We start from the raw sequence: 24,970 nt of genomic DNA, 5'->3' as shown, positions 1-24,970 counted from the left end.
TCCTTTATTCCTTTTTACACCGGCTTTTTCCTTATGGGAGATTTGTTCCAGTGTAGAGAATAGGTCTGCTGTAGTACAACAATGGCAAGCTCCTCATGGGATGATGAAACTCAATTTTGATGGCTCTAGTATGGGTAACCCGGGGCAGGCAGGCATAGGAGGAACTCTAAGAGATTCCAGGGGTGAAGTTATGTGGGCTTTTTCTTGGCATGTTGGGGTAACATATGCAACTGAAGCGGAGGTTCGAGCTGGTCATCAAGGGATTATTCATCTCCAAAGGGAGATTATGGATCATGTGATTGTCAAAGGTTAGAGGTTCATATGTTCCCCATGGAGGTTTGCTTAATTCTTTGATGAGATCTGTGATAGATCAAATGACGCCTCTTTATCTTTTATGCATGTAAGAAGATTGGCCAAAGGGATTGCGGATAAATTAGCTAGGGAGGGAGTAGAGAAACAAAGTTTAGAGCTTTTTGATTTCCTTCCTCCATAAGTGAGTTGTATCTTCATTGCTTTGTTTTTCCTGTATTCTATCTTTTGCTCTTGTTTGTTCCTTTGGGTCGTACTTTTGCAGTCGCCCTTTTTATTGAATGAAATTGGCTACTGTTAAAAAACAAATATTAGTTGTCAGCATCACATGACCTGCAAAGGTCGGAAAAGCTTAAGGAACAATGCATGAAGGCCACTAGGGATTAAAGAGTAAATTATGTGTATTGTCATGGTTGTAAATTGAGTGTGTAAAAAGGGTATGCAGTGCAGGCTTATTTGTAAATAAGGGGATGAAAGAGGTCATTGTAATTATACAGGTGGGGACCAAGAACAGATGGCAATCAACCATGCGGAAGCTAGTAGGGACGATTTCTGATTCTCTCTCAATCTGAGTTTCACTGTCACCAGAATCAGAACAATTTTGAACTGTAACAATTCAGTTCTGTTCATGCTGTGTTGGAACCAAAATTACTTCTTGAAAGCAGTTTAGTTAGTCCTATTATGCTAGCTTAACTTCTATAGTTCCGATCCTAGCTGAATCAGAAAATATGATTTGCGTCAGCAGTTGTGTTTAAAAAGTACAGCTCTATAGATGACTGTACATTTAAGTGTCAGTTCCAAATCTGTAACTGCAATGTTCAGTTGCAAGTCAAAGGCATTTGAGTGCAGATTTTATTGTATGTTAGCTTGTTGAATCGGAATCCAAATGCTGATTTGAAATTTCTGCCAGTAGACAGTCCATTTCTTAAATAGTTGCGGACCTTTAGCTCCTATTAAAATAACTGCAAATTTCTGCAGTTTATAACATTGTCCCCTGAACCACAAGTTTATAACATTGTCTCCTGAATCACAAATCAGATCTAAAACATGATCACTGGCTCTTGATTTTACCGTTTCTAAAACTCCAGCATCGTTCAACATTGTTCTATACTAGGTCTGTTCATGTACTGAACAGAATAATGCTGATTAGTTGTGTTTCAGTTCAGCACAACTATAGAGATACTATTCATTGTAGTTCTAAACTGAACAGAGCAGCAACATTGTGCTCCGTTTAAGTGATCCTGAACTAGTTCAACGTTTATAGACCAGATCTGGCTATAACTGTTCTGAGTAATTGCTGCCGATCGGGTCCATAAAGAAGCAGAACTTTAAGACTTTTAATCTGTTTCGTTGCCAGTCCAAGCGTCTGTTAATTCAGAGTCTTGAATTCCTAAACAAGTTGGTAGTGAACTAATCTGAGGAGGCGAACGGAACGGCTGATGCCTTGGACAATGAGGGCTGTTTTACTCAAAGATAACAGGCAAGTACTGCAAATGGGGGGGATCTTCCCAGAGTAGCGAGAGGAGCATGAATATGAGATAGATTGGCCTTACCTAATATGAGGACGAGGGTTTCTCCTTGCATTTTCTTAGGAAAATAGAGGGGAAGTAGTCGTGAGGAGATGGGAGAGCTCTTGAAAATTTTAAGGGCTCTACTCTCCTACGTGTTCTTCTACATTGAGTTCAATGGTAGAAACTATTTCTCTTCCCTCTCTAGTTATTTCAGTTTTCCATTTGAATTTCTTTCAGTTCTTCATTTGAATTTCTTTCAGTTTAAGGGCTTTACTCTCCTACTTGTTCTTCTGCATTTTTTTTGTTAAATTCTCATAAAATACTAGCAAAATTCCATCCATGTCCTCGCAAACTTCTCCCGAACTGCTAATACTTTGGAAATCAACCTCCCATAGATCTTGTGCTTCCTACACTCCTGAGATTTCTATACAGCATGATTGAGGATGTGATTTGTTCTCCGTGATCCTATAATGTTTCTTTGCATAATTGTAGTTGGAAATTCTAGGTTTGTGCTTGTTGTGCTTTATAAAGATTAGAGTTTTTTGCATCTTAATCGACCCTTGAGCAGCACCTAAAAAAATCAAGAAGTTATTAGATCTCAGTTTTATTGTAGAGATTGCTTCTGCAACGAAGTCAATTTCCAACATTCATCTATATCTGAAAAATCGGATTCAGTTTGTGAGAAGTACCAGCCGATTCACTTGCTACTCAAGAGCAAGAAGTGATACGGTTGCAGATGATTGCCGAAACAAAGAATTACAGCAACACTAGTTCGTTGATAAAATCCATCAGTCCGGTTTTATGTTTTCTCTGACTTGGATCTGTCCTGAGCCAAGGCTTAAATCCATATGAATTACATTTAGAGTAAATTCGGGTTCTTCCTTCGTGTGTATGCTATCTCAGAACTGAATAACACCATGTTGGGTACCTTACCAATATGCCAAAAGCTCCAGAGCTAATGGAACATGTTAGGTAAGGCCCTTTAAACCTATCTCATACCAGGCTAGGTCTAACCCAGTCCCATGCCTAGGTGAGCCTCCACTCCGGACCATAACATACCACCACGCTTCTGCATCTGCCGTCCTCTGCGGCCCACTCTGTGACAGCTTTCACTCTAGCTTTTTTTCTAGGTAGCCCTTTCCACATGTCGACCCTTCCGTGACTCGAACACGGGATGTGATGGTTGTTCTGATACCAAATGTTAGGTATCTTAACAATACGCCAAAAACTCTAGAGCTGATGGAACGCGTTGGGCAAGGCCCTTTAAGCCTGTCCAAAACAGGCTGTGTCCCACCCAGTCCCATACCTAGGAGGGCCCCCACTAAAGACCATAACACACAATGATAAAGTTTTTTTTGTTCCAGTTTGTTTCAGTGAATCATTTGATCTCTTGTGAAGAACACGACATTAGCCAGATCCAATAGCTATTCAAGTGGCTGTGGGCATCTGCTGTGCAGCAGAACTAATTTTCTTTTTGTTCTAATTCTGAATTCAAGAGGAGAAGCTCCATTGCAGATTTTGAGCTTGGCAGAACAGATCTGATGGTTCTTGAATCTAATCCTGCCATGATCTTCCTGTGTTAACAAGCAACATGAAATTTTCCGGCAAATCGAGCAAGAACACAAATGGAGCTTTGACCGTGTTTAATTACTGTCTGCTTGGTCTCTGCACTGTTCATCTTGGACGTTCTGGTTTCATGGCTTGCAAGAAGTTTTGAAAGCGAAGTTCCTGCTTGTGCCATCAGATAAGGTTGTTGTTAACAAAGCAAAGCCTCTGACTAAAAGCATCAATTCACATCATCTGCCACTGCCAATGTTGTTTTCTTTAGACAAAAGGTTGTGCTTTAGTAATGGCCAATTCATCTACCAGTTCTCAACTTTTCCATAGAACATGGAACATTTGTAGAATTCTGTCATTGAATCGAATTGAAGAGCCATCCCAATGTTGAAATCCTGGTATCCAATGTGCAAGCCAGTATCTCAAACTCACAACACATCATCACACTTTAGTAAGGCTTCCCAATGTTTAAAGTAACTGTGCTCCAACAGATCAGAAACAGCACTGTCTTGGGTTCGATTTTGAGATCCCCAGAAGGCTATGTGTACTTGTAATTGATATCTTCAGAGGAGAGGATTTGAGGTTGAAATGAAACTGTTTTATTTTGGGTGTTGCATACAAGGGTATCATCTTGTGAGTCTATAGGTATAAGATAAAGACATTACTACCCAGGACAATTTGTCATCAACCGCTTTTGATGAGAGAATGCTGCTTCACTCAGAGGTTGAAATGAAGTCATGTCTATATCCAAAAGGTTCAGATCAGCTTTGAGCAATTACTTACAGCCTTGCTACTGTTGGTACATTTCCTGGAAAATGCCTCCCTAATCCCTATACCTGTCTGCTAGAGAAAATACGCATAATGAGTTCCGGATGGTTCATTCTCAGTAGCATATTAAATCTGTTGAACCTACGGGGTCCACATTGTCCAGTTATTTCATTGGAGCAGAAGTTCAATTGTGGGGTTCAAGAAAACCTTTGCTTAAGCTAGTAGCATGCAGGTGTGTTGCAAGGGCCCAGTACAAGCGAGGGCATAAGTATTTGGCATATAAGCGCATGTGCAGCCTGATCTCTGATTATAGACCAGTTGGTTGGATGTACCAAGAATGCTCCCTGCACTGGATTGGAAAAGAAAAGATGATGGATTTGAATACTGTTTGTGGCTTCTTTGCCTCCTCCAAGAAGATATACACGCCAAGATCAGATCAGAATTCTTGAAGGTTGCTACTATTCAAATTAGAGTGCTATTATTCCATTGGGTTCGACAAAGAAAAGAGTTTCAACACAGGGCAGAAGAATTTCAATATGTGAAGGAATGAAATAAGGAATCAAACTAAAGTAGATTGTATCACTAGCCAACCAAAATTCTGATTTCACTGCAATCGTTCTAGCAACAACAAGGTGTTTGCATTTTTGCTTCCTTCTATAGAAGAAGGATCAAGCTTGAGGACAAGCTCTTTTCTAAGGGGGGAGTTTGATGTGGACTTCAACCCCATCTAAAGATGTAGACCCCATCCTGGATGAGGCATAAAAGACAGAATAAAATTATTAGTTTTCAGCATCCCACGACACTGCGAAGGTCGGAAAGCTTAAGTAACAATGCATGAAGGCTGCTAGAGGTAAAAATGTAAATAATGTGTATTGGCATGGTTGTAAATTGAGGGTGCAGAAAGGGTATGCAGTGAAGGCTTATTTGTAACTAAGGGGATGGAAGAGGTCATTGTAATTGAAAAGGTGGGGACCAAGGATACATGGCAATCAATCATGTGGAAGCTAAGTAGGGAGCATGACCATTGTCACTAGCACAAGAGTCAAGCTCATGCTAAGCGAGAGGTGGTAATTGGGGACCGGACACTTGTCATGGACTAAGGCTTTATTCTCTAATCATTCGACAAGTGTCTCGTGGGGACCAGGCCAAGAGGACACTTGTAGCCACGTCATGACTCCAAGGTTCATCGAATGACAAGTGTCAGTGGACCACTTGCAAGAAGCTTCTAGGCCCCTTCCTCTTCCTATATATAGGGGAGGGGGGAGGCAACATGCAAGGCACTTATTGATGGATTTTTGAGAGAGTGGCCGGGAATTCTAGGTTTATCATTGCATTTTTCTAGGAAAATAGAGGGGAAATAGTCATGAGAAGAAGGGAGGACTCCCGGAAAGTGTAAGGGCTCTACTCTCCTACTTGTCCTTCTACATCGAGTTCAATGGTAGAAACTATTTCCCTTCCCTATCTTGTTATTTCTGTTTTCCATTTGAATTTCTTTCGTATATCTAGTACGAGTGCGTAGATTTCTTTTTGTTAAAGTCTCGGAAAATACTAGCAAAATTTCATCCAAGTCCTAGCAAGCTTCTACCAAATTACTAATACTTTGGAAATCAACCTCCCCTGATCTGGTCATTTCTACGCTCTTATCTCTGATCCACATCAAGTACTCTCGAATCAATGAAGTCCGTTTTGTTGAAATCATCTAATTCTACTTTCAGCTGCATAATGCAAGATTCAAATTCTCAAGAATATGAATTATGAAGCAAATTCAAGAGATCCTTAGAATTATAAAATGTATAATACTTTATCCATGACATAAGCTGTGAGTTTGGAATTAATCCACGCAATACTGAGTAAATCATTGGCATGTCAAGAATCAAAATTTGTGATTTTTTCCCAAATAGGGAGCTTTTTTTTCAAAACTATCTCCATCCTCCACTATCTTTTCGATCCTTTTACTATATTCGGCAGTAGCTAAAGCAAGATCAACAAGATGGCCAGGGATGCCACGAGCTCGCCATGAGCTCTGAGTCTTGGGAGGATGTATCTCTCCAAAGCTAGGAAGTTATTATGAGAATTTGATACTGACTAGGCGAGGGATCTCTTTTGCGAATTTGATAATGACTAGGCGAGGGATCAAAGAAAAGGAAGACAACGAGGGAAGACGGGAACAAAGAGGAGGATGTTTCCATGATAAAGAAGAGAGAAGATGAATATTGAAAAGATAGGAGAACCCTCAATTCTAATAGTTAAGGATTGCATATTTTCTTTTCCTTTTATATTTGAGGAAATACTAACAAAGGAGATTAAAATAAAGGAGGGGAATAATTTCTTTCAGAGACATTTTTGGAGAAAGAGGAGAGAAATGGGCAAGAGAGACCAAACCATATGAATATGCTTGGTTAAAGGTTTTCAAACTTTCAGAATTTTGAGAAGGAATGAAAACATGTGCCTATTATTGCTAAATGAGAATAAATATAGCTAAATGAGAATAAATATAGTTAGAAAAATGTAAAAAATGCACCTAACTATAAGGAGACCCTATCTTATGTTAAGACCTCATTAAGTTGGATTCTAAAATGAGCCTACCTTAAGTTGTATTGACTAATGCCAAGAAAGGAAGTGAACTCAACCAGAAGAATGGAAATGGGGTGGGTTTCATGCAAATTTAGAAAATCCTAGAGAATAATAATGAGGAAAACAAAGAACGGAGAGAGAGAAGAGCTAGATTTGAGTATTTGAAAAACTTGAATGAGAAGGGACACCAGGAATAGGAAAATAAAAGACTAGGGTTTGATAAAAACAAGATAAGTGAAAGAAAAAGAGATAAGTCAAAAAAATATAGTAGAAAGAAAAAGAGATAAGTCAAAAAAATATAGTAGAAAGAAAAAGAGATAAGTTAAAGAAATATAGTAGAAACAAATGGGGAACCTCTTTCCATGAGCATATATCCTATATTCCTACCATGTTGCACATAATGCCTCTGCTCTAATACCATGTAAAAAATCCTTAACCCATGAATAGATAAAGAGAAATGAAGACTTTTTTATGATGTGAATGGAGAAATTGTTTATTTATTCTAGCATATAATGAGTACAACTGACATATATCAATCAGTATACAGAACACTACATTACCCTTAATGAAAGGCAACCTAAGAGTCGACGACCTGGATCCCATATTTTCATAGGCAGGTCCTCGGCTTTCACAAAGGGAGGTAGGGGTCAACAAAAAAGGTAGGACACACACTGCCAATTTTCTCCCAAAATGATAAAGCAATAATGATAAAAAGAGGAAACAAGAACATTTATTCGAATATCGTAGAAAAATTATCACTTACAAGACTGATTTCAATTCACAAACACTTTTTCTTTTCACAAAGTGGATAAAGTGCTATGATTTGTGGACACGGACACGAGTGTCGCGTGTCAGCACTGACACGGAGTGTCAGACACGGAGTGTCAGACACGGCAAACCCCCAAAATTTAGAAACAAGGACACGGCTAAAACAGAAAGTATATATAATCATAATTTGTCAATAAGGATTCGTGTGTCGAGTTTCGACATGGATATGAGTTGTCTGACATGGCAACATCTAAAATCTAGAAATGGTGATACATACAAATACATAAAATTATTGATTATTACACAAATATGTGTAACACTCCTAGCAATACTTAAAAGTGTCCAAAGGAGTGTAGACATGGGTGGACACGCGTGTCGTGTCGGACACGGCAGGACATGTGTGTCGAAAATAAATTCGAAGTGTCGGCTAAATCATAATAAAAGTGACATTTCTTTGCATAGAATGTGCATGTCAAAATCATGTCAAATGTGGAGTCGATTCATGCCGCTACAGGATTCAGGAAATTGGATGGGTTATTTTTTGCATTAAATTGGCATATCACAAACCCAAAAAACATCAAATTTAATTATATGGAAACATATTCATCAATAACGCAAAGAGGAAACAGTTGAGAAGATGGCCAAATGACAAAAAAAAGGTGACCATACATTAATACCCTGAAAGTCAGATTGAGACGTCCAGGAAGCAGATTTGTTTCTTCAAGTAAGCGCCTTGGTGCGGTATTTGGGAGAATGCGTGAAACACCGTGAAATATAAGCCTTGACTCACCACCAAATATTATAACATCATCTGACTCTAATAGTACCTGCTTTGCCTTATTCACATGTCTATCAAATCCATATAAGAACTCAGCTGAATCACCAATAGAGAAGGAAACAACAGGCAACCCTTTACAAATGCTCTCTTGGCTTTCATCACTATCCTACATTGCAATAGATACATGAGAAACAATTACATAGTTCATGCAAACAACTCACTTATTAGGTAAACTATAAAAGAAAATAGTTCCCAAAGCTTGTGCAATGGCGAATGAAAACAATGAAATAATTTTGGGATCACTAGAGATTAGCTTTGGAGATAGTCTTGCTTAGTCAAAAATCAAACGTCATGAGAAAATAGCAACTAATTATTGCTTAATGATATTTTTTTGAAATTGGTAGCCACTAAATTATTGCTTGATAACTTCTGTCAAGTAAATGTACAATTACTAATATAGATACACAACAGCAAATTTCTATCAAAACAAGATCCAGATATTGAGATATTGAAAGAACTGACAAAACAACTCCTAAATTGAAGATTACAAAGACTAAAGTCACCCAGACGTCTAGACTTTCTGGTGGTTTTTTCAGTCATCATAAAATTATTTTAGTAGACACATTTATATATGCAGATGCATGCATTCCTTTTTTCACCATTGTGATGCCTTTCCTTTATATATATATATATATATATATATATATATATACTAAGCACGTTTCTTTCCGGTGTCATTCGTCTTTTTTCCAAGAAAAGTTTTTTTGGAAAAGCTTGTCTCCGGTTGAATTTGTGTCCCGCCCTCTACAAATTTAACTTGCCGTAATTAATTTGGTCGTCTGCTATTAATTTGAAATCTTTCCATTCCAAACTTTTGTAGAAAAATCTTCCAATCCAAACACGGCCTTAGTCATCACCTCCATCTATATCAAATTCAATTTATTTCTCTAAGACCTGCAATTTAATTGTTTTCATGTTTCGTTTGAAAGTAGTTAAGCAGTTTTTGTTCGTTTTCTTTGAATGGTTCAGGTACTGTTTTACATCCAAATCCAACACAGTAGGTCTAAAATCCTAATCTACTAGCAACATAGTTCACATCCGGACTAAGCTTTAGAATTCTTACCATGTTCCTCATAGAAGCAGTAGAGATCCGAAAAGTTTCATCTGCACATGCATATATGGCTGAAATAGGGAACTGGAGAAAACAGGATAGGGTAAAGAACTCTACATGCAATAACACCAAAATATTTCATAAGGGGTAGGTTGTATAAAGATTTGATACCCTTGGATATTGCATAGTGCTGGGTTATTGGGTATTATTAGGGTCATTGCCATCTCCAAAATATATACCATTACAAAGATTGGCACATTGGAGCCCACCTCATGTTTTGATGGCGTGGGGCCCACCATTTTACACCCATTCATAACAATGGCCCGGACTAGGTGGGACACACAATTTTACACCCATGCATAGCATGGGCCAGGAATACTAGTATTATATATATATACAACTGGTAGCGTAACTGTAATAATAGTGATGGTATTGCCCACTTCAACTTTAGGTGTGCAATAGTGTCAGTTTGTCCTCTGTAAAACAGTAAAAGCAAATAAAATAAGATAAATGACATGATTTGAAAAAAATGCCCAATTTTAAGACAAGCACATGCATATCCTTAATAATAACAGCAATAAGGGAGATGATATCCCCCCTTCTCTCTCCTTTTTATCTTTAACATCATGGTTCAATTCCAAAAAAAGGACAAAGTACACAGAGTGACTAAGACAATTAACAAAGAAAGAGAAAGAAACAGAAAGAAAATTCATCCCATCCTCATCCATTGGAAAATGGTAACTCGCAATCAAAACCTACCTATCGAGCCCAGTTTTTGCTAATGAATCAGATTCCAAGTTTACATCTATCTCTCTATAAAGCAAAAAGATAATTGTCCATTAGAAATTTGATCAAGACTCTTAAATTTAGTCTGAAAGTATCCATGGAAACTATCACAAAGATGTATCCACTTTATTACATTTGATGAAAATCAAATAAGGGCCCTGGGAGCAGCAGACTATAAAAATTCTCAGACCGTGTCACTCGTATTCGGAATATGTTGATTCTCATTTTCATGATTATGAAGGAGTGCGCTGATAGAATCGACGACTTCCTCCGACATGGGAGGGTTCAGATTATGAAATGGTGGGTTTGGCTCATTCAAAGGTAGATCTAAAACCCCTAATGCATGTTGTATAAAAGCATACTGGATGACAACTGGAGTGGCCCCACCAAGTCTAAACGGATTTGGATTGAAAATGTTAAAAAAGTGTTGGCGGGCAAAATTTACTCGCGCTGTGAGTCGATCGACTTGTCTAGCCATACCGTGTGTACGGTTATTCACCCTGGTGATGGCTTTTTTGTGCAGAGAAGCGACGACATAACCCTTGCGAGCTCAGTTATGCACATGTGTGAGATGACTGTCGATCGCAAATCTTCCGAATAAGCAATTTGGAAGATATGATGATTTTGAAGTGGAACGAAACGTCGGTATTTGCAGGTGGCGTTAGGACAGACTTCTCGCAATGCAGGGCAAGCCCCGCAGTTTGCATCGAGTAGGAAAGCCTAGTGAATGGAGGTAGCTAGAATCGAGTAGGAGCTGGAACTCACTAGACCTCCCTAGTCGATTCAAAAGAAGATCAGCGGATCACTAGAATTCTATTCTTCTTCTCTATCTCTCTCTACGGATGCAGGCGAACGAACAAGGGGAAGACAAATACCTCTCTCTCTGCATCTAAACCCTAAACCCTAATCCGCAAATCTCAAGCTGATTCTCTCATGTGTTGTGCGAGGTAGCTAGAATTGAGTAGGAGTTGGAACTCACTAGACCTCCCTACTCGATTCAAAAGAAGAAGATCAGTGGATCACTAGAATTCTGTTCTTCTTCTCTGTCTCTCTCTACGGACGTGGGCGAATGAATAAGGGAAAGACCAGGTACCTCTCTCTCTCTCTCTGCATCTAAACCCTAAACCCTAATCCGCAAATCTCAAGCTGATTCTCACCTGTGTTGTGGGTGTTGGATTATAGTCTGTTAGTGATTCTCTCTGATTCTCTCTTCCACACACACCAGAAACCCCATAGCCTTGTTATTTGAACACTTTTTTCAACTATGAATTCGTTTTCTGATTTCTCCTTTACTTTTACACTTCCTTCAAATTAAAACCTATTTGTTTTTCTATCTCAGAATGCCGAGACAAGCAGAGATAGTTGATGCAATAATAGTTGCAAACTGAAGGGCTTGCCCTGCATTGTGAGATGTCTGTTCCAACGCCACCTGTAAATACCGACGTTTTGTTCCACTTCAGAATCAACATATCTTCCAAATCGCTCATGGAGTATTCGGAAGATTTACGATCGACAGTCATCTCACATATATGCATAACCGAGCTCGCAAGGGTTATGTCGTCGCTTCTCTACACGAAGAAGCCACTGCCCGGGTGAATGACCGTATACACGGTATGGCTAGACAAGTCGATCGACTCATGGCACGAATAAATTTTGTCCGACAACACTTTTTAGCATTTTCAATCCAAATCCAATTGGACTTGACGAGGCCGCTCCATTTGTCATCTAGAATGCTTTTATACAGCATGCATTAAGGATATTAAATCTGCCTTCGAATGAGCCAATCCTGCCATTTCATAATTCGAACCCTCACTCCTTCAGAATCATAAAGATGAAAATCACTATATTCCAAATATGAGCGACATGGTCCCGAGAAGCCAATCTAAATAGCCCCTCACAATATCATGTAATGCCTATAATCCCTAGTGAACCTGGCACCCCCAAACTTGATCAATCAAAATTCAACTTTAGGACATCAAGAGCAGGTGGGTTCCATCAGACTGTGCCTTTATCAATGAATGTGTGGCTAGTCCTGTAAAACTCCCACAATTTACATCGCTCCAAACTCCTAACCCCTAACCCTTGAAAGTTATATCAATGCTAAGACAAAATTTTTTTGTTAAATGTAGCATCTAATATCACGAAAATTATTTTTCTCTTGCCCAGAAAAATTCTATTATCGCCCACTTTCCAAATGTTTTTTGGTATCTTTCCCTACTTTAATCACGAAGGTGGCGATCACCGACAGCATATCAATAAGGGAATGTTGTTGTATCAAGAAGCATCTAAATTTTCCTTTTATTAAGGCATGTTCAATTGCAAAGCTCGAGGCAAAAGAGAGGCTGACATCTACTTAAATTATTAAGCGTTCTTTTAAGGTGCCGCCACACAAATCCAAACATAATGATCAATGGAAGTTCTTTTTCCCAAGCCTCTCCAAAGGATCAAGGCCCATGTTGCAACAGTACGGGAATGAGTGTCGGATTCAACAAACTCAAAAAGAAAGATTCATGGATTTACCAATACTTCAATCAATTCTAAAATTTACATTTTGTTTACATAATATTATGGTTAGAACAAGCAATATATTGAAAATTTAAAAATGTTCAAGTGAATGTTAGATTTTTTTACCATATAAAAAATTACTATCAGGATGGATAAAACTGAATAACACACGGTAATTGTAAAATTCTGGTAGTAACATCTGGAAAAAAACATATAAAAGAAAATCTAGAAGTGTCGGAAAGAATTGGAATCCGACATGTGTTGCACAGGTACTTTGACCCATTCAGAAGATTTCGTGTAACATGGACCAAGCCCATGACGTAAGTCTCTTGCCATGGGACACAGCCAGATACAGAGTTCCTTCCCTTATGCCTCTTCTTGTAATTAATCAAAAAACTTCATAATCTTGCTCCAAGATTATGAAATCCATTTAAGTACCTATTTTAGTACCTAAATAAACTCATTTAAGTACCTATTTTCTTCACTTCTAAACATTATTTTTCTTAATTCCTTCTCATCTCCATTCTCATTATAGTTGGTATATTAGCCATTTTTGTGTTTGTTTCACATCCGAAAGGTGATTTCAACATGCAAGGGCTTCTAATTCTAATTCTACACAACTTTACAAACATAGGGCCATGGAAGTGGAGGGTCAGCTTCTTCAAACCAGTAGACAATACATACATGTTCAAAAGAGGTACCCATAATTGCATTGTATTCAAAGTGTGAAGTGGACTTAATTTCTAAACTCCAAATGTGGATTTCTCAGTGGAGCAGCAACTTCTAAAAGGATAATGTCAATCTGAACAATTGAGTCATGGTTATTTGAGATCTTTTATTTTATTTTATTTTTTTGAATGGTAGGTTATTTTAGATCTTTATTTCATTGAGATAGGTTAAAAATTCACTATCCAACTAACCCTTGCAATGTACAGATAAATTGAAGCTATTTTTATCACTGGATATAAGTAACTTGTCATTATTTGTGGTTTGGATTGAATCTTTTACACCCCAGTTTCTTTTTATTTGATTAGTTCCCTATATCATTGTTTCGTCAAAAATATTATACTGAACCGGTCAATAGTCAAATTACTATGTTGATATGTAATATTGGTAAAGGAGCGCTACTACTTGGAGTTATTCATCTACTATCATAAGTCTGCACTTATGGTCTATGTATCTATAATATATACTAAGTATGTTTCTTTCAGTTTGTCATTCGTCTTTACTAAGAAAATGTTTTCTGGAAAAGTTTTTCTCCCACCGCCTCCACAAAATTGAATTTGACGCTATTAATTTCGTTGCCACTTTTAAGATCTTCCACAAAATCCAATTTCACGATATCAATACGGTTTTTCCGTTAAAAAAGGAAATGCCCCAATATTTTGGGATTTATCTAAATGAGATACGCTAATAATTCATTTAAATTGAGGTTTTAAGTTTGGCGCAACTAATTTGGTTGCCACTATTAATAGGAAACATTAATAATTGGAAATGTTTGGCGTTAATCTCTCTAAACATAATCCAAGATTAGGAAATGTTACCAATTGGAGAATAGGAAACATTCCCTGTAAATCTCTAAATGTGCACAGTTGGATTAATAATTGATTTTAGCCAAATAAATTGCAGATTTGTTTCCATTTCCAAAGGTTTTCTCTCTCTTTGAATTCTTCCTTCTAGCCTCTTCCCTTTATTCTCCTTCTTTTCCCACTTCCTATTCACGAAATGGTTTTTGTTTTTTTATTATTATATGTGCTATCGACTAGGAGACGGCCCGATATCATATGTCCCCTCCGCCCAGCCATAATCCAACATGCTACAACCCTATGCCTGCGGCTGGGCCATTACGGGCAGGAATTCTGATCAGTTACAGCCTCCCTAAAACCAGGTTTGCATATGAGTCAGTAGAGTTGAGTCTACGCAACCGAGTCCCTCTGCTAATGTTTGCTTTTATCTCTCCTTATAACACAATATTTATTTGTTATGCTCATATTTTGTGGATTCATAAAAAAAAAAACGGCTGATAAATATCAGTACTGTCACTTAGGCCCTTGTAAAAAAAATTAATTGTTGAGATGAAATCCGATGAACCTACATTTTCCTCTAAATTCATCGTAATCTAGCACATAGGCCCTCATAAAAAAATTGTTGAGGTGAAACCCCATCAATTTAAAAACCTACATCATTTTTCTCTATATCTAATTTTATCAATGTACACTCCCCTTCAAAGGAACATGCCAAGGTCATCTGTGATCTGAGCTCGGGCTTTTTTCAGTTCCTACAAGAAATGAAAATTCATGCATTTTCTTGGTATCTTTTTCTTTTCTTCATCCAGAAACAGGGGGCTGTACAAAAGTACTCACCATGAAAGCCATCCAGATGACAGTCCCCCAAAGGTAAGGTTTTTTTTAATTTTTTTCTATCTTTTTGGATTCAAGTTTTCACTTGGAGAGGATGGGCCCACCATCTCTACCTAAACCTATGCATTAGGATGGGACGCACTATTTTCTTCAATGGGGTGGTCCCACCATTTTACACCCATACATAGCATGGGTCCGAAATATTAGTGTATGGATGTATGTAAACGCATTCACAGAACAATGCAAATTTTCACAAATTTAAACAAATGATACTTATATTAGTTGTCTCATCTTTTTCCTTCTTGGATCTATGACTATGCAGTCCTTTCCACACAGGCAATACTAATATTTCTAGTGTACCAACTCTTTTTCACATAATCTGTGTATGTATGTAGAAAGTTTCTATAATCATTTTTTTCTGTTTTACATCAAAGAAAATGCTAAATTTCTTTTTTAAACCATTTAGTTCTTTTTTTTGCTCTTCCCGTGCATCGCACGGGGTGTCTTACTAGTCTCCCTATAAATAGCACCCAACGACACCTATGCAAATATTTTTCCCACCAATTGATTCAGCAAACATAATTGAATAGGGAAACAGTCTGCCCTATACATTGCTTCCTCCCTCTCTCCTACTCTCTCTTGGAGTGAATTATACGATGGTTGTTCAACATGTCATGCACATTTTTTTGTTGTTCAACTTCTCTATTGCAAGACCCAATAAATAAGAAGAGAGAGAGATGGAGGAGGAGAGAGAGAGAGAGAGAGAGAGAGAGAGAGAGAGAGAGAGAGAGAGAGAGAGAGAGAGAGAGAGAGAGAGAGAGATGAGTTTCCTACTCATATGTGTTCATTGGGTGCCACTTAATGTCCTTATTGTTTTCATCCTTATGAGTTTGAATCAACTTTAAAATTTGTAATTGATATATTTGGTGTACCATAATTGGTAACAGAACAATTTTGATCATAGAACTTTATTTGGTAACATGCCTAAGAAAAATAATAGTCGTAGAAGTTTTAGTGGTGGCAGAGGCAATATCGATTAGTGAAACTATTAATGCCCTAACAAAATAGGCAGAGTTGTCAACAAGAAAAATAGATCGGGTTATAAATGAGAATCATCTTTTGTATCAAAGATTGAACAAGGCCAAAATATGAAAGCCGACAATCCTTTAGAGAATTCCATCAATCAATGAGAGGTGTCCAAGGTGGAGTTCAAGCCCCAACGAAAGGAGAGGTAGAAAAAGGTTGGTGAAAATCAGTACGGAGCAATTTTGGAAACCAAACTCATCATACCAAAGTATAGGATGACACCTTTGATGTGAAAGAATTCAAATTCAACCAACATGCTACTGGAGTTGAATTTTTGGGATACAAGAGCTGCTTTGAATAATAATTCTTTCGAGATGAAGAGATGAGTCATGCTTGATGTGGCTGATTTCCATGGAAAGCTTCACTCGGAAAATTTCTCTTCACTCAGAAACTTTCCAAGATAGGCTCATGAGAGGAGAATTTCATTGATTGGTGTGATATGAATGAAGATCAGAAGGTCAAGTTTGTCGAGGCCAAACGTACGGGAGTTTTATCAATTAAGTGTCAACAAAAGTCAAGGGGTTGGCAAGGACTACTCTGAATTCAACAATATTAAAGAGATGATTAGGTAAAGGTTTCTATCGGGTGATTATGCACAAGCTTTGCTGATCCGGTAACATAATTCACGACAACAGGTGAAGAGTGGAAGAATACAGATGAATTTTTCAAGCTAACAAGAGTTGGCCTAGTTTAGCCCACTGCTTCTGCTTAGAGGCCCTCTGGTGGGTCTAAGGTGGAAGTTCAGATTCTTTTTCGAGAGGGATACCATCCCCGATATTGAAGCACTGGCATCATAGCAAGCCTCGTCGAGTAATGGCTCTTGAGTATTCATGGGCCGATCTTGATCCATATGGGTGCTCATCAGATCTTCTCACTGCCTGCCCTTTGACAAGGTTTTAGCCAAACAAATAAGAGTACGTGAGGTGTTAAGAAGTAGCTTATTCTTTGTTTTGATTCCGTAGGAGCAGCAAATCCGTAGCATCCCTTTGTGTTCAAGCCTGGAATCGTCATCCTCCCTTTTCGGACACGAACATAAACTCTAGCACCCTTTTTGGTATATTCTCGTGAGGACTCATCACATATTCCCGAATTGAATGCTGGCGCTTACGAGCACCAAAGGTTCGGAAGGCAGTGCCTACCACTAGAGGTATGCCAGAGGGGTACAACATATCCTACACTACCTATTAGGAGTGTTTGTCGGCTAACTGTAGTTCGTAGTTCCCCAAGCCAGGTCTAGTATGCCCGTACGACCACTACTCGTGAATAATAATCAGAAGAGTCAGTGAACGACATTGGATCTGTTGAACCGGATCCACATCAAAGAGTTTTATCCTCAGGCTTTGATGAGCATTAAGGATTATCTGCGATTCTCGCCTAGGGCTCGTCTCGTTTAGCCCTCGAAATGGCATTAGCCGAGACGGCCTACGAATGTGGAGAGGCAAAGGTTTTCTTTACTTAAGAGGTTATAAAGGTTCCACAATCCTTGCGCAGTGCTCCTTGAAAAATGTGCTTGTTACAATTACCCTAATGACAAACAGGGTTTTGGCTATGACTCGCCTAACTGAACAACAACTTGTTGCTTGCAATGTTGGAAGCCTTCGAATTCAAACTCGTAATGAGCTTGTCACCAAACTAATTTGGATTGTTAATGACTCTTTTCCATTAGCCAATAAAGTTGAAGTAAAACTTGGGCAATCGGCACATCAGAAAGACCATCACAAACAAGGAAAGTCTTCTAGTGCCTCTCAAAGCACTAAGTGAATGGTCGACCAAGACTTCAGCCCGTACCGAAGCTGAAGTATATAAAAGGATTTTTAGCGTTTTATTTGTTGTTTGTCTTGGAAACAGCACCATACCCTAGTCCATATATTGGCTTTTATTTGGGTGCGTGCTTGGTTTTGTTTTGGGTTTTAATTTGAGTTTAAAACTTGTAATTTTCATTTCTGCTGCACCAAGTGGCAATTTCAAATGAAAGAATTGGGCCCTACTTGGTAAATGCTGTGGAGAAATGGGGAAGAAAACGAGGCTCTTTCGGGTGGCGTGATTTTAGCAAAATATGGCTTCGAAGCTATGGAAGTGAAAATAACTCATCATGGAAAAAGTCCTGCTTGGAGATCCATATGCAAGGTTTTTAATATACCCAATGAGGGAATTAAATTCAGCATAGATATGGGCTATGAAATCAGATTTTGGGAGGATATTAAACATCGAGATTCTATTGAAGGATCATTTCTCAGGCTTACACGTGCTTGTGATAAACAAACATGTGATGATGGCTCGGTTGTATTACTCAGAGGGCAACAAGGTGTGCTGGAATTGGTCCTTTAGAATGGAGGAAAGATACATTTCAGCAAGGCAACCAGACATATGTTGGGTTTGGGGATCGAGTGGATTCTTTGTTTGATCCTTCCTTCATATCCTATCTAGGGTTTGCATTTCAACTTTCAATAAACATCCATGTGTGCTTAAAGAGCTCCAATAACCCCTAAGGTGGAGGCTTTTTGTCGAAGAGCCATTGCAGAAAGCACTAATACATCCGATGCTCAAAGTTAGTTGATAGGAGATTGGGTTTGAGCATGAGGACCGGGTCCCGACCAAGGTGTTGAAGGGCCTACTCTAGTAGTAGTGTAGGGACACAAATGTAATACGCCTTGAGTAGCATGACTTGTAATTTCTCTTTTAGTAGGTTGTAATAGTACGTAGGGTACACTTGGAATATTTTAGAGTTTGAGGGGCCTTGTAGTAAGGATTTAAATGTAAAGAGAGAGAAACCTTTATGAATAGTAGGGAGCTACTCATTTAGTCATTTAGGGAGTTTTGATGAGTTTTGGCTAATTTTGGGAGAAGGTTTTGTAACCCTAGCATGAGGAAGGAGAAGATGGAGCTTGTAAGAGAGTCAAAGTGTGATGTGAGAAATTCTTACTCATTGAAGGCGGTCCGTCTCTTCTTCCTCTTAGCATGAGTTCATTGACAAGCTAAGTATTTCTTCTTCTTTTTTTGAAATGGCAAATAGATATTATTAATGAGAAAGAGAAACAGGGGGCCCAAGATGGACCACACCCAAGGATACAAAGAGCGAGCAATGAAGCACGGATACGGGTACGGGGTGCGGGTACGACACGATACGGGTACGTGGACATGTGATTAAAGAAAAAAAAAGGATACGGGTACGTTGGGGGTACGCTGAATATAATATATTTTTATATTTTATTATATATTTATAAAAATAAAAAATTAAATATTTTGTTAAAGAATTCAAACAATTTAATTGGAGAACAATCAAATAACAATAACATCACCAAAATCTAATATTACTTCTCAGTTGTTAGGTTTTTAATTACGGGATATAGATATATTATAGATATTTTGATATATTCAACCCCCCCTTTGGTTAATTGGGATAGCCCCTCTATTGTAAATCTGTAATTTTCAATTTAATTTGAACCAGGTGCGCACCCGATACGTACAAAAACCCGGGTGCGTACCCGGTACGCACCCAAAGAGTACCCAAGAGCACCCGCACCCGATACGCACCCGACACGGGTACGTGGGCCTCCGGAGAGTACCCGTGCTTCTTAGAGAACGGGAAAGAAAAGGAAAAGAAAATAGAATTACATATTACAACTCACGGCGGAAGATAATCAAACCATTCAAGATCCAAACACCTAACCCCACGCCTAGCCAACGAATCCGCCTCCCCATTGGCCGATCTCCGCACATGCTTAAAAACAATAGATGAGCCTGAGATAAGATCATCAATTTCGTCGAATATAGAGGAAAATCTCCAAGGCGGAGGCACCCCTCCCTTGAGCCACCGAATCACATTTAGAGAATCGCCCTCCACAATTGTTTTATCCAACATCTCACCCTTTAATCCTTTAATACCATAAAAAACAGCCCTAACTTCAGCCTCCGAAGCATCAAATGACCCAATCGGGCCAGAGTAAGCCCACTCAACTTCGCCATGGACATAAACCACCAACCCCGGCCGGGCCCGAATTACCAAAACAAGCCCCATCAAAGTTCAATTTAACCATACCAGGGGGAGGTAGCTCCCACCTCTGCACGATTTTATGCCTCCTCTATCTACTAAAGCAAACTTCCCTCCAACCCTCCCATAAGGAAAATGCCGATACAAAGAGGAACGATGGAAGACATCTCGCCCAAGATGCAAGGGCAATAACTTTCATATAAAGCCAATGCGGAGATTTAGCAGTCCCCTCAAAATTTCTGGAATTCCTCTCTTTCCAGATACCCACCATGTAGCACCAGCTAAGTATTTCTTGTTCTTTTTCAATCAAAAATCTAATAAAATTTGAGTTTCTATTATTGTGTTCCTGTTTTGATCATTATCTTGTTGTTCTTCATCTATTTTCAGTCAATTTTCTGCATCTCCTGCTCATTTCCTGCAATTTCCAGCAACATACTTGTTTTAAGACTGTTTTGAGCAGAATTTTCATTTCAATCATTTGTTCGTGCTTGTCGTTGCTCAATTCTTGCTACAATTTTCAATTTCAAAAGTAGATCTTAAAAAAATCTACATAAAATTTAGTATCAAAGCTTATCTTTCTTGAATTCCATCACATTTTCTGCACATTTTCAAGAAATTCAAGGCATGACCATAAAATTTCATATCTGAGAAGGAATTCCCATTCTCTCTAATCTTGAATTGTTTTCCCGCAGAAGTCTACATCAAATTTAGCATCAAAGCCAGATCCAGAAGAAATTCAAATTTCTCCGCGATCCGAAACTCAAATTTCCATTCGATTTGCTTGAAGGTCGAAGAAAACAACAAAGAAGCTGAAATTCAAAGTATTATTCTCTGTGCCTTCCTTTTCTTCCACTAGTGAATGATTCTTCTTTATTATTTTTTCTTTTTTTGAATTAACACTAGTGAATGATTATGTATGTCACTGAAATGGATTCAGCAAAGGATTAGAGAGGCTTTTCCTCCCTGTTCGTGTGTATTGTTCAAAGGACTTCAATTTGGAAAGAGGAAGCAGAAGCTGCCTTCATTGTTCGTCCATGTTATTCCAGATTTTTCACCATTCAATGAAAGACAGTTTTGTCTACTTGCAGATCCCAAGAACGCACAGAATAGTCGGGTCTGGAATTTTAGACTTTTTCCTTGTCTGGAGTTAGAGTTCATTCGAAATTGATACAATTTTGGGCAAATTAAGGACTCTGGTGAATGCATCAAAATTAGCAATCACTGGTAATGGAATTTCTGCTACAGAATCGTGTATTCATTCTCTGTTGCACTTAGCTGGCTCCATTCCACTTCTTTTAGCATTAAAATCATAAAGATTGGGTGTGTATACACCTCCAGCAGTATTCCAGATTTATATTCTTTGCCAAGTAGTGGAATTGCATGCAAGAACTAAGATCTAGTTGATAAAATCTAGATACACGGGGTTAGTGCAAAACTACAATAGAACAGGAAGCCACAGTGCCTATCTCCGTTGAAAGAGCAGCAGATTTTTTTCAATAGTTCATTCATGTGGGAATTTGGAAGAGTTGCTTGGAGAAGGTCAGCCCGGGACTGCATTTCTTTATTCTAGAATTGCATTATAATTTCCTAGTCGGCATTGGCAGTTGTGATTCCATGTGATTGGCGGGTTTTGTTCATTTTGTTCATTTCCTAGTCCCTATGGATGCACGCAATCACCCGCAAACCACGTGCAGCAGGTAAAGGGTTTTGTGCATTTTGTTTCAGCTTTACAAAAATTTTAGATTTAAAGCTTTGTTGTCTTTTCCGTCGTTTTGTGCCAGGCAGAGGGCAGAATCCGGCAGATTTTCAGCCAAAAGACATCTTCACACTGCTGTAATTTTGACCACTACTTGCCATCTTCCCCAAGCAATGGACAAAGCTTGGGATTAGCCTTCAAATTTGACCTGCCAGCAGCACTGATTCTTATCCGCCTTCATCATTTTCTGAAATTTTGTAAGGTTGACAGCAAAAAAGATTGGAGAATGACAATAAGTCCTATGGTGCAAACATCATAGCTTCTAGAGAGAAGGACAATTCAATCTTGAAAGTGCAATCTTGACGAAGTCTTTAACTAGAGTGGTTTGGGCAGTCCTAACTGGTTCATTAAGACCTAGCAGCTGTGTGGCTAGGGTTTGAGGTGGTTCGTGACCCCATTGATTCCGGCATTGAGAGTTGGTATATTAATTTGATACCCACAGGAATGGCTCCACCTTATGCGTCATATTACAATGCCAGTTACTTATGGTGATTGCCAGGCCACTTGTGTACGATGGATAGATGCTCTTGAGGATTATCATTAATACTATAGTCGAAACCATCATTAGAGAATATGTCGTGTCCGAGAAACCGTGAAGCATGATACTATGCTTTCATGGGTCGGTTTACTGAAGGAACACCGTGAACAGGGCCTCTGTTCTCTTCCTTGATGGGAAGAGGTTCAAGACCATTTCTTGAGACTTTATGCACCCTCCATCTATTGACAATGGCACAAGGCAGAAGTTCGACGTAGGGAGCAAGAGGCTAAGTGAAGACAAGAAGAAAAATCCAAACAAAGAGAATTTGAGGAGTTGTGGTTGAAGTGGAAACGAGAAGCTAAGGCCAGGCAAGAGCAATGGGCCCCAAGTGAGGCAAAGTGGACCAAGAACATGTCTTAATTACATAGGCAACTGAGTCTCGCACAGACATCTCCTATTCCTACATATGAGGCTAATGATACATATGTTGAGACTAATGGTGAGGAGGAGTTGCATCAGGAGGTGTTGAGAGAGCAGATAGAGGATCTGATTTCTATTGAGGCGTCTACTTCAGCAATGGATTCATTTGAGGCACCATTAGAGGAGCACATTGATACAGAGGGACATATGGATCTTTTTTCTTTTTTTCTTTTTGAAAATTGACTTTTATTAACCCAGAAAGAACCAAAGAGGGGACAAGATGTCCCTGCACGGGCTACAATAATTCTAGCCCAAAGAAATTACAATAAAGTGAGTTTCAATAACAGTAATAGCCTTCCCGTCCCCATTCCACATTACATCACCGGGAATACTAATCTGCATCGAATCCAGCAATACACCCTGTTTGGCCAACTCATCCGGCATTTCATTCGCAAAACGCCTTCTGTGTTTGATTGTTGGACGAATCCGTCGTACTAGATCCTTAACCTCCGCGATGTAATTTTGCAGCCGTCAGGGCCATTTTGAATTATCTGATGCCCACGCGATCACATTAGATGAATCCCCTTCAACAATAAGGGGGTTAGAGGAATGTGTTGAATACCATTTGATTCCAAACAATAGAGCTCTTACTTCCGCCTGTTTGCATCACAAATCCCTATCGCGCCCGAGTAGGACATCAGTATATTCCCCCTTGACTAATAACATAACTAGATGCAAGGACTAGCACTTTTATCACAAGACGCTTGTATTTGTAAAGATTTCTTAGAGAGAACAACCTCAATGGTGAAGCTCTAGATTTAGCATAAAAATTCTCCTTGATATGACAGAACCATTAACTCTATACGGAAGCTATATATTCAAGATAATGACGTGGGGAGTGATAATCTAAAGAAACCTGTCGTTCCTTTCCTGACTCTAACTTCTGCTTCTTATCTCTGTCACCTATAAATGGGAAAATGTCATAAACAAATCCATGGATTTTCAAGAAATTTTAGTAAACGATGTAGGAGAAACAAAGGCATTGTTAAGTATCGCAATGTATTCAACTTAAAATCCAATGTCCATCTCAAGAGCACTAATATGAGATTTTATGGATATGATGGATTGTAAAACATGTCGTCACCAACTGCAGGTAATTACCAACGGTCATACACTAATGTCTACAGGAAGAATCAAAACAAACATTCAGTCTTATTATCAAGGAAAAATCAATATTCCATGCATTTCACTCATACAGGCTTATAGAGAAATTAAAAAAAGGTGAGGGTAGCTGCATTTGCCATTAAAATTTCAAATTTAATTTAAAATCTATTCGAATGCTTCGATTACAACAAAGATCTTCACTAGGAATAGAAAATAAATGTAATATCCATATGAAAGTCGTAGAGGAATATAATATCCATATGCCACAAGGATGTCGGAATAGATATTTCTATGGATGCAGAATAAAAGAACCGCTCCTTCCCCTTCTTCAGCATACAACATTAGCAAAAGATTGTAAATATTGACACTGATATATGCTTCTCCTTATAGAGTTAATGTTTCTGTTATCAAAGGAGAATTTTTATGAACCTTATAGAGTAAATGTTTCTGTTATCAAAGGAGAATTTTTATCATAAATATATAGCTTTCGTAAAGAGTTAATGTTTATGTTATATCAAAGGAGAATTTTTATGCTAAATTTAGAGTTTCTCCATTGAGGTTGTTCTCTCTAAGAAATCTTTACAAATACAAGGTTCTTGTGACAGAAGTGCTAGTCCTTCCATCCAGTTGTGCTAATAGAGGATATGATAGTAAACTTTTCGATAACCTCCTGCAAGAATTATCTATGAACATATTCAAGCAAGTAGTTAATTAACACGAGTTTCATAGTTTAAAAATTGAAAGACTAGGTCAAGAGAGTCACCTAGTCACAATAAAAGAAATTTAGTGAGGTATATTAATCTATGAAAAAGGTTTGCAGAAACTTAGCACATTGCACAAATATTTAATCAAATATACTCAAATGCAAATTTAACATCCCCAGATTAGAAAAGTTGCAGAAAAAAGAAAACATCCTAGATGTAAAATTAGTGATGCAAATCATTAAACCCAAAAGTCCCAAAGAATTATTTAAACATGCATAAAAAGGATGAAAAAAGGTGTGGTAGGAAATGTGGGTCCAAAGAGTGTCTTGTTGATGTCAGCAATG

At 38.4% G+C, this 24,970-nt stretch overlaps 1 long non-coding RNA gene across 1 annotated transcript in view; it reads right to left on the bottom strand.

The window, feature by feature from the left end:
* Positions 1-24,970, bottom strand: part of LOC143852041 (uncharacterized) — a 47,640-nt gene that overhangs the window by 4,773 nt on the left and 17,897 nt on the right. The window contains exon 3 of the long non-coding RNA XR_013236629.1: positions 8,157-8,426. This is a non-coding gene — a long non-coding RNA (uncharacterized LOC143852041). The remainder of the gene's footprint in view (positions 1-8,156; positions 8,427-24,970) is intronic.

The sequence above is a fragment of the Tasmannia lanceolata genome, unplaced genomic scaffold, assembly GCF_043159265.1.
Source record: "Tasmannia lanceolata isolate RefF3 unplaced genomic scaffold, GAP_Taslan_0.1 ptg000018l, whole genome shotgun sequence".
Taxonomy (NCBI): domain Eukaryota; kingdom Viridiplantae; phylum Streptophyta; class Magnoliopsida; order Canellales; family Winteraceae; genus Tasmannia; species Tasmannia lanceolata.
This window is presented reverse-complemented; position numbering and strand designations above follow the sequence as displayed.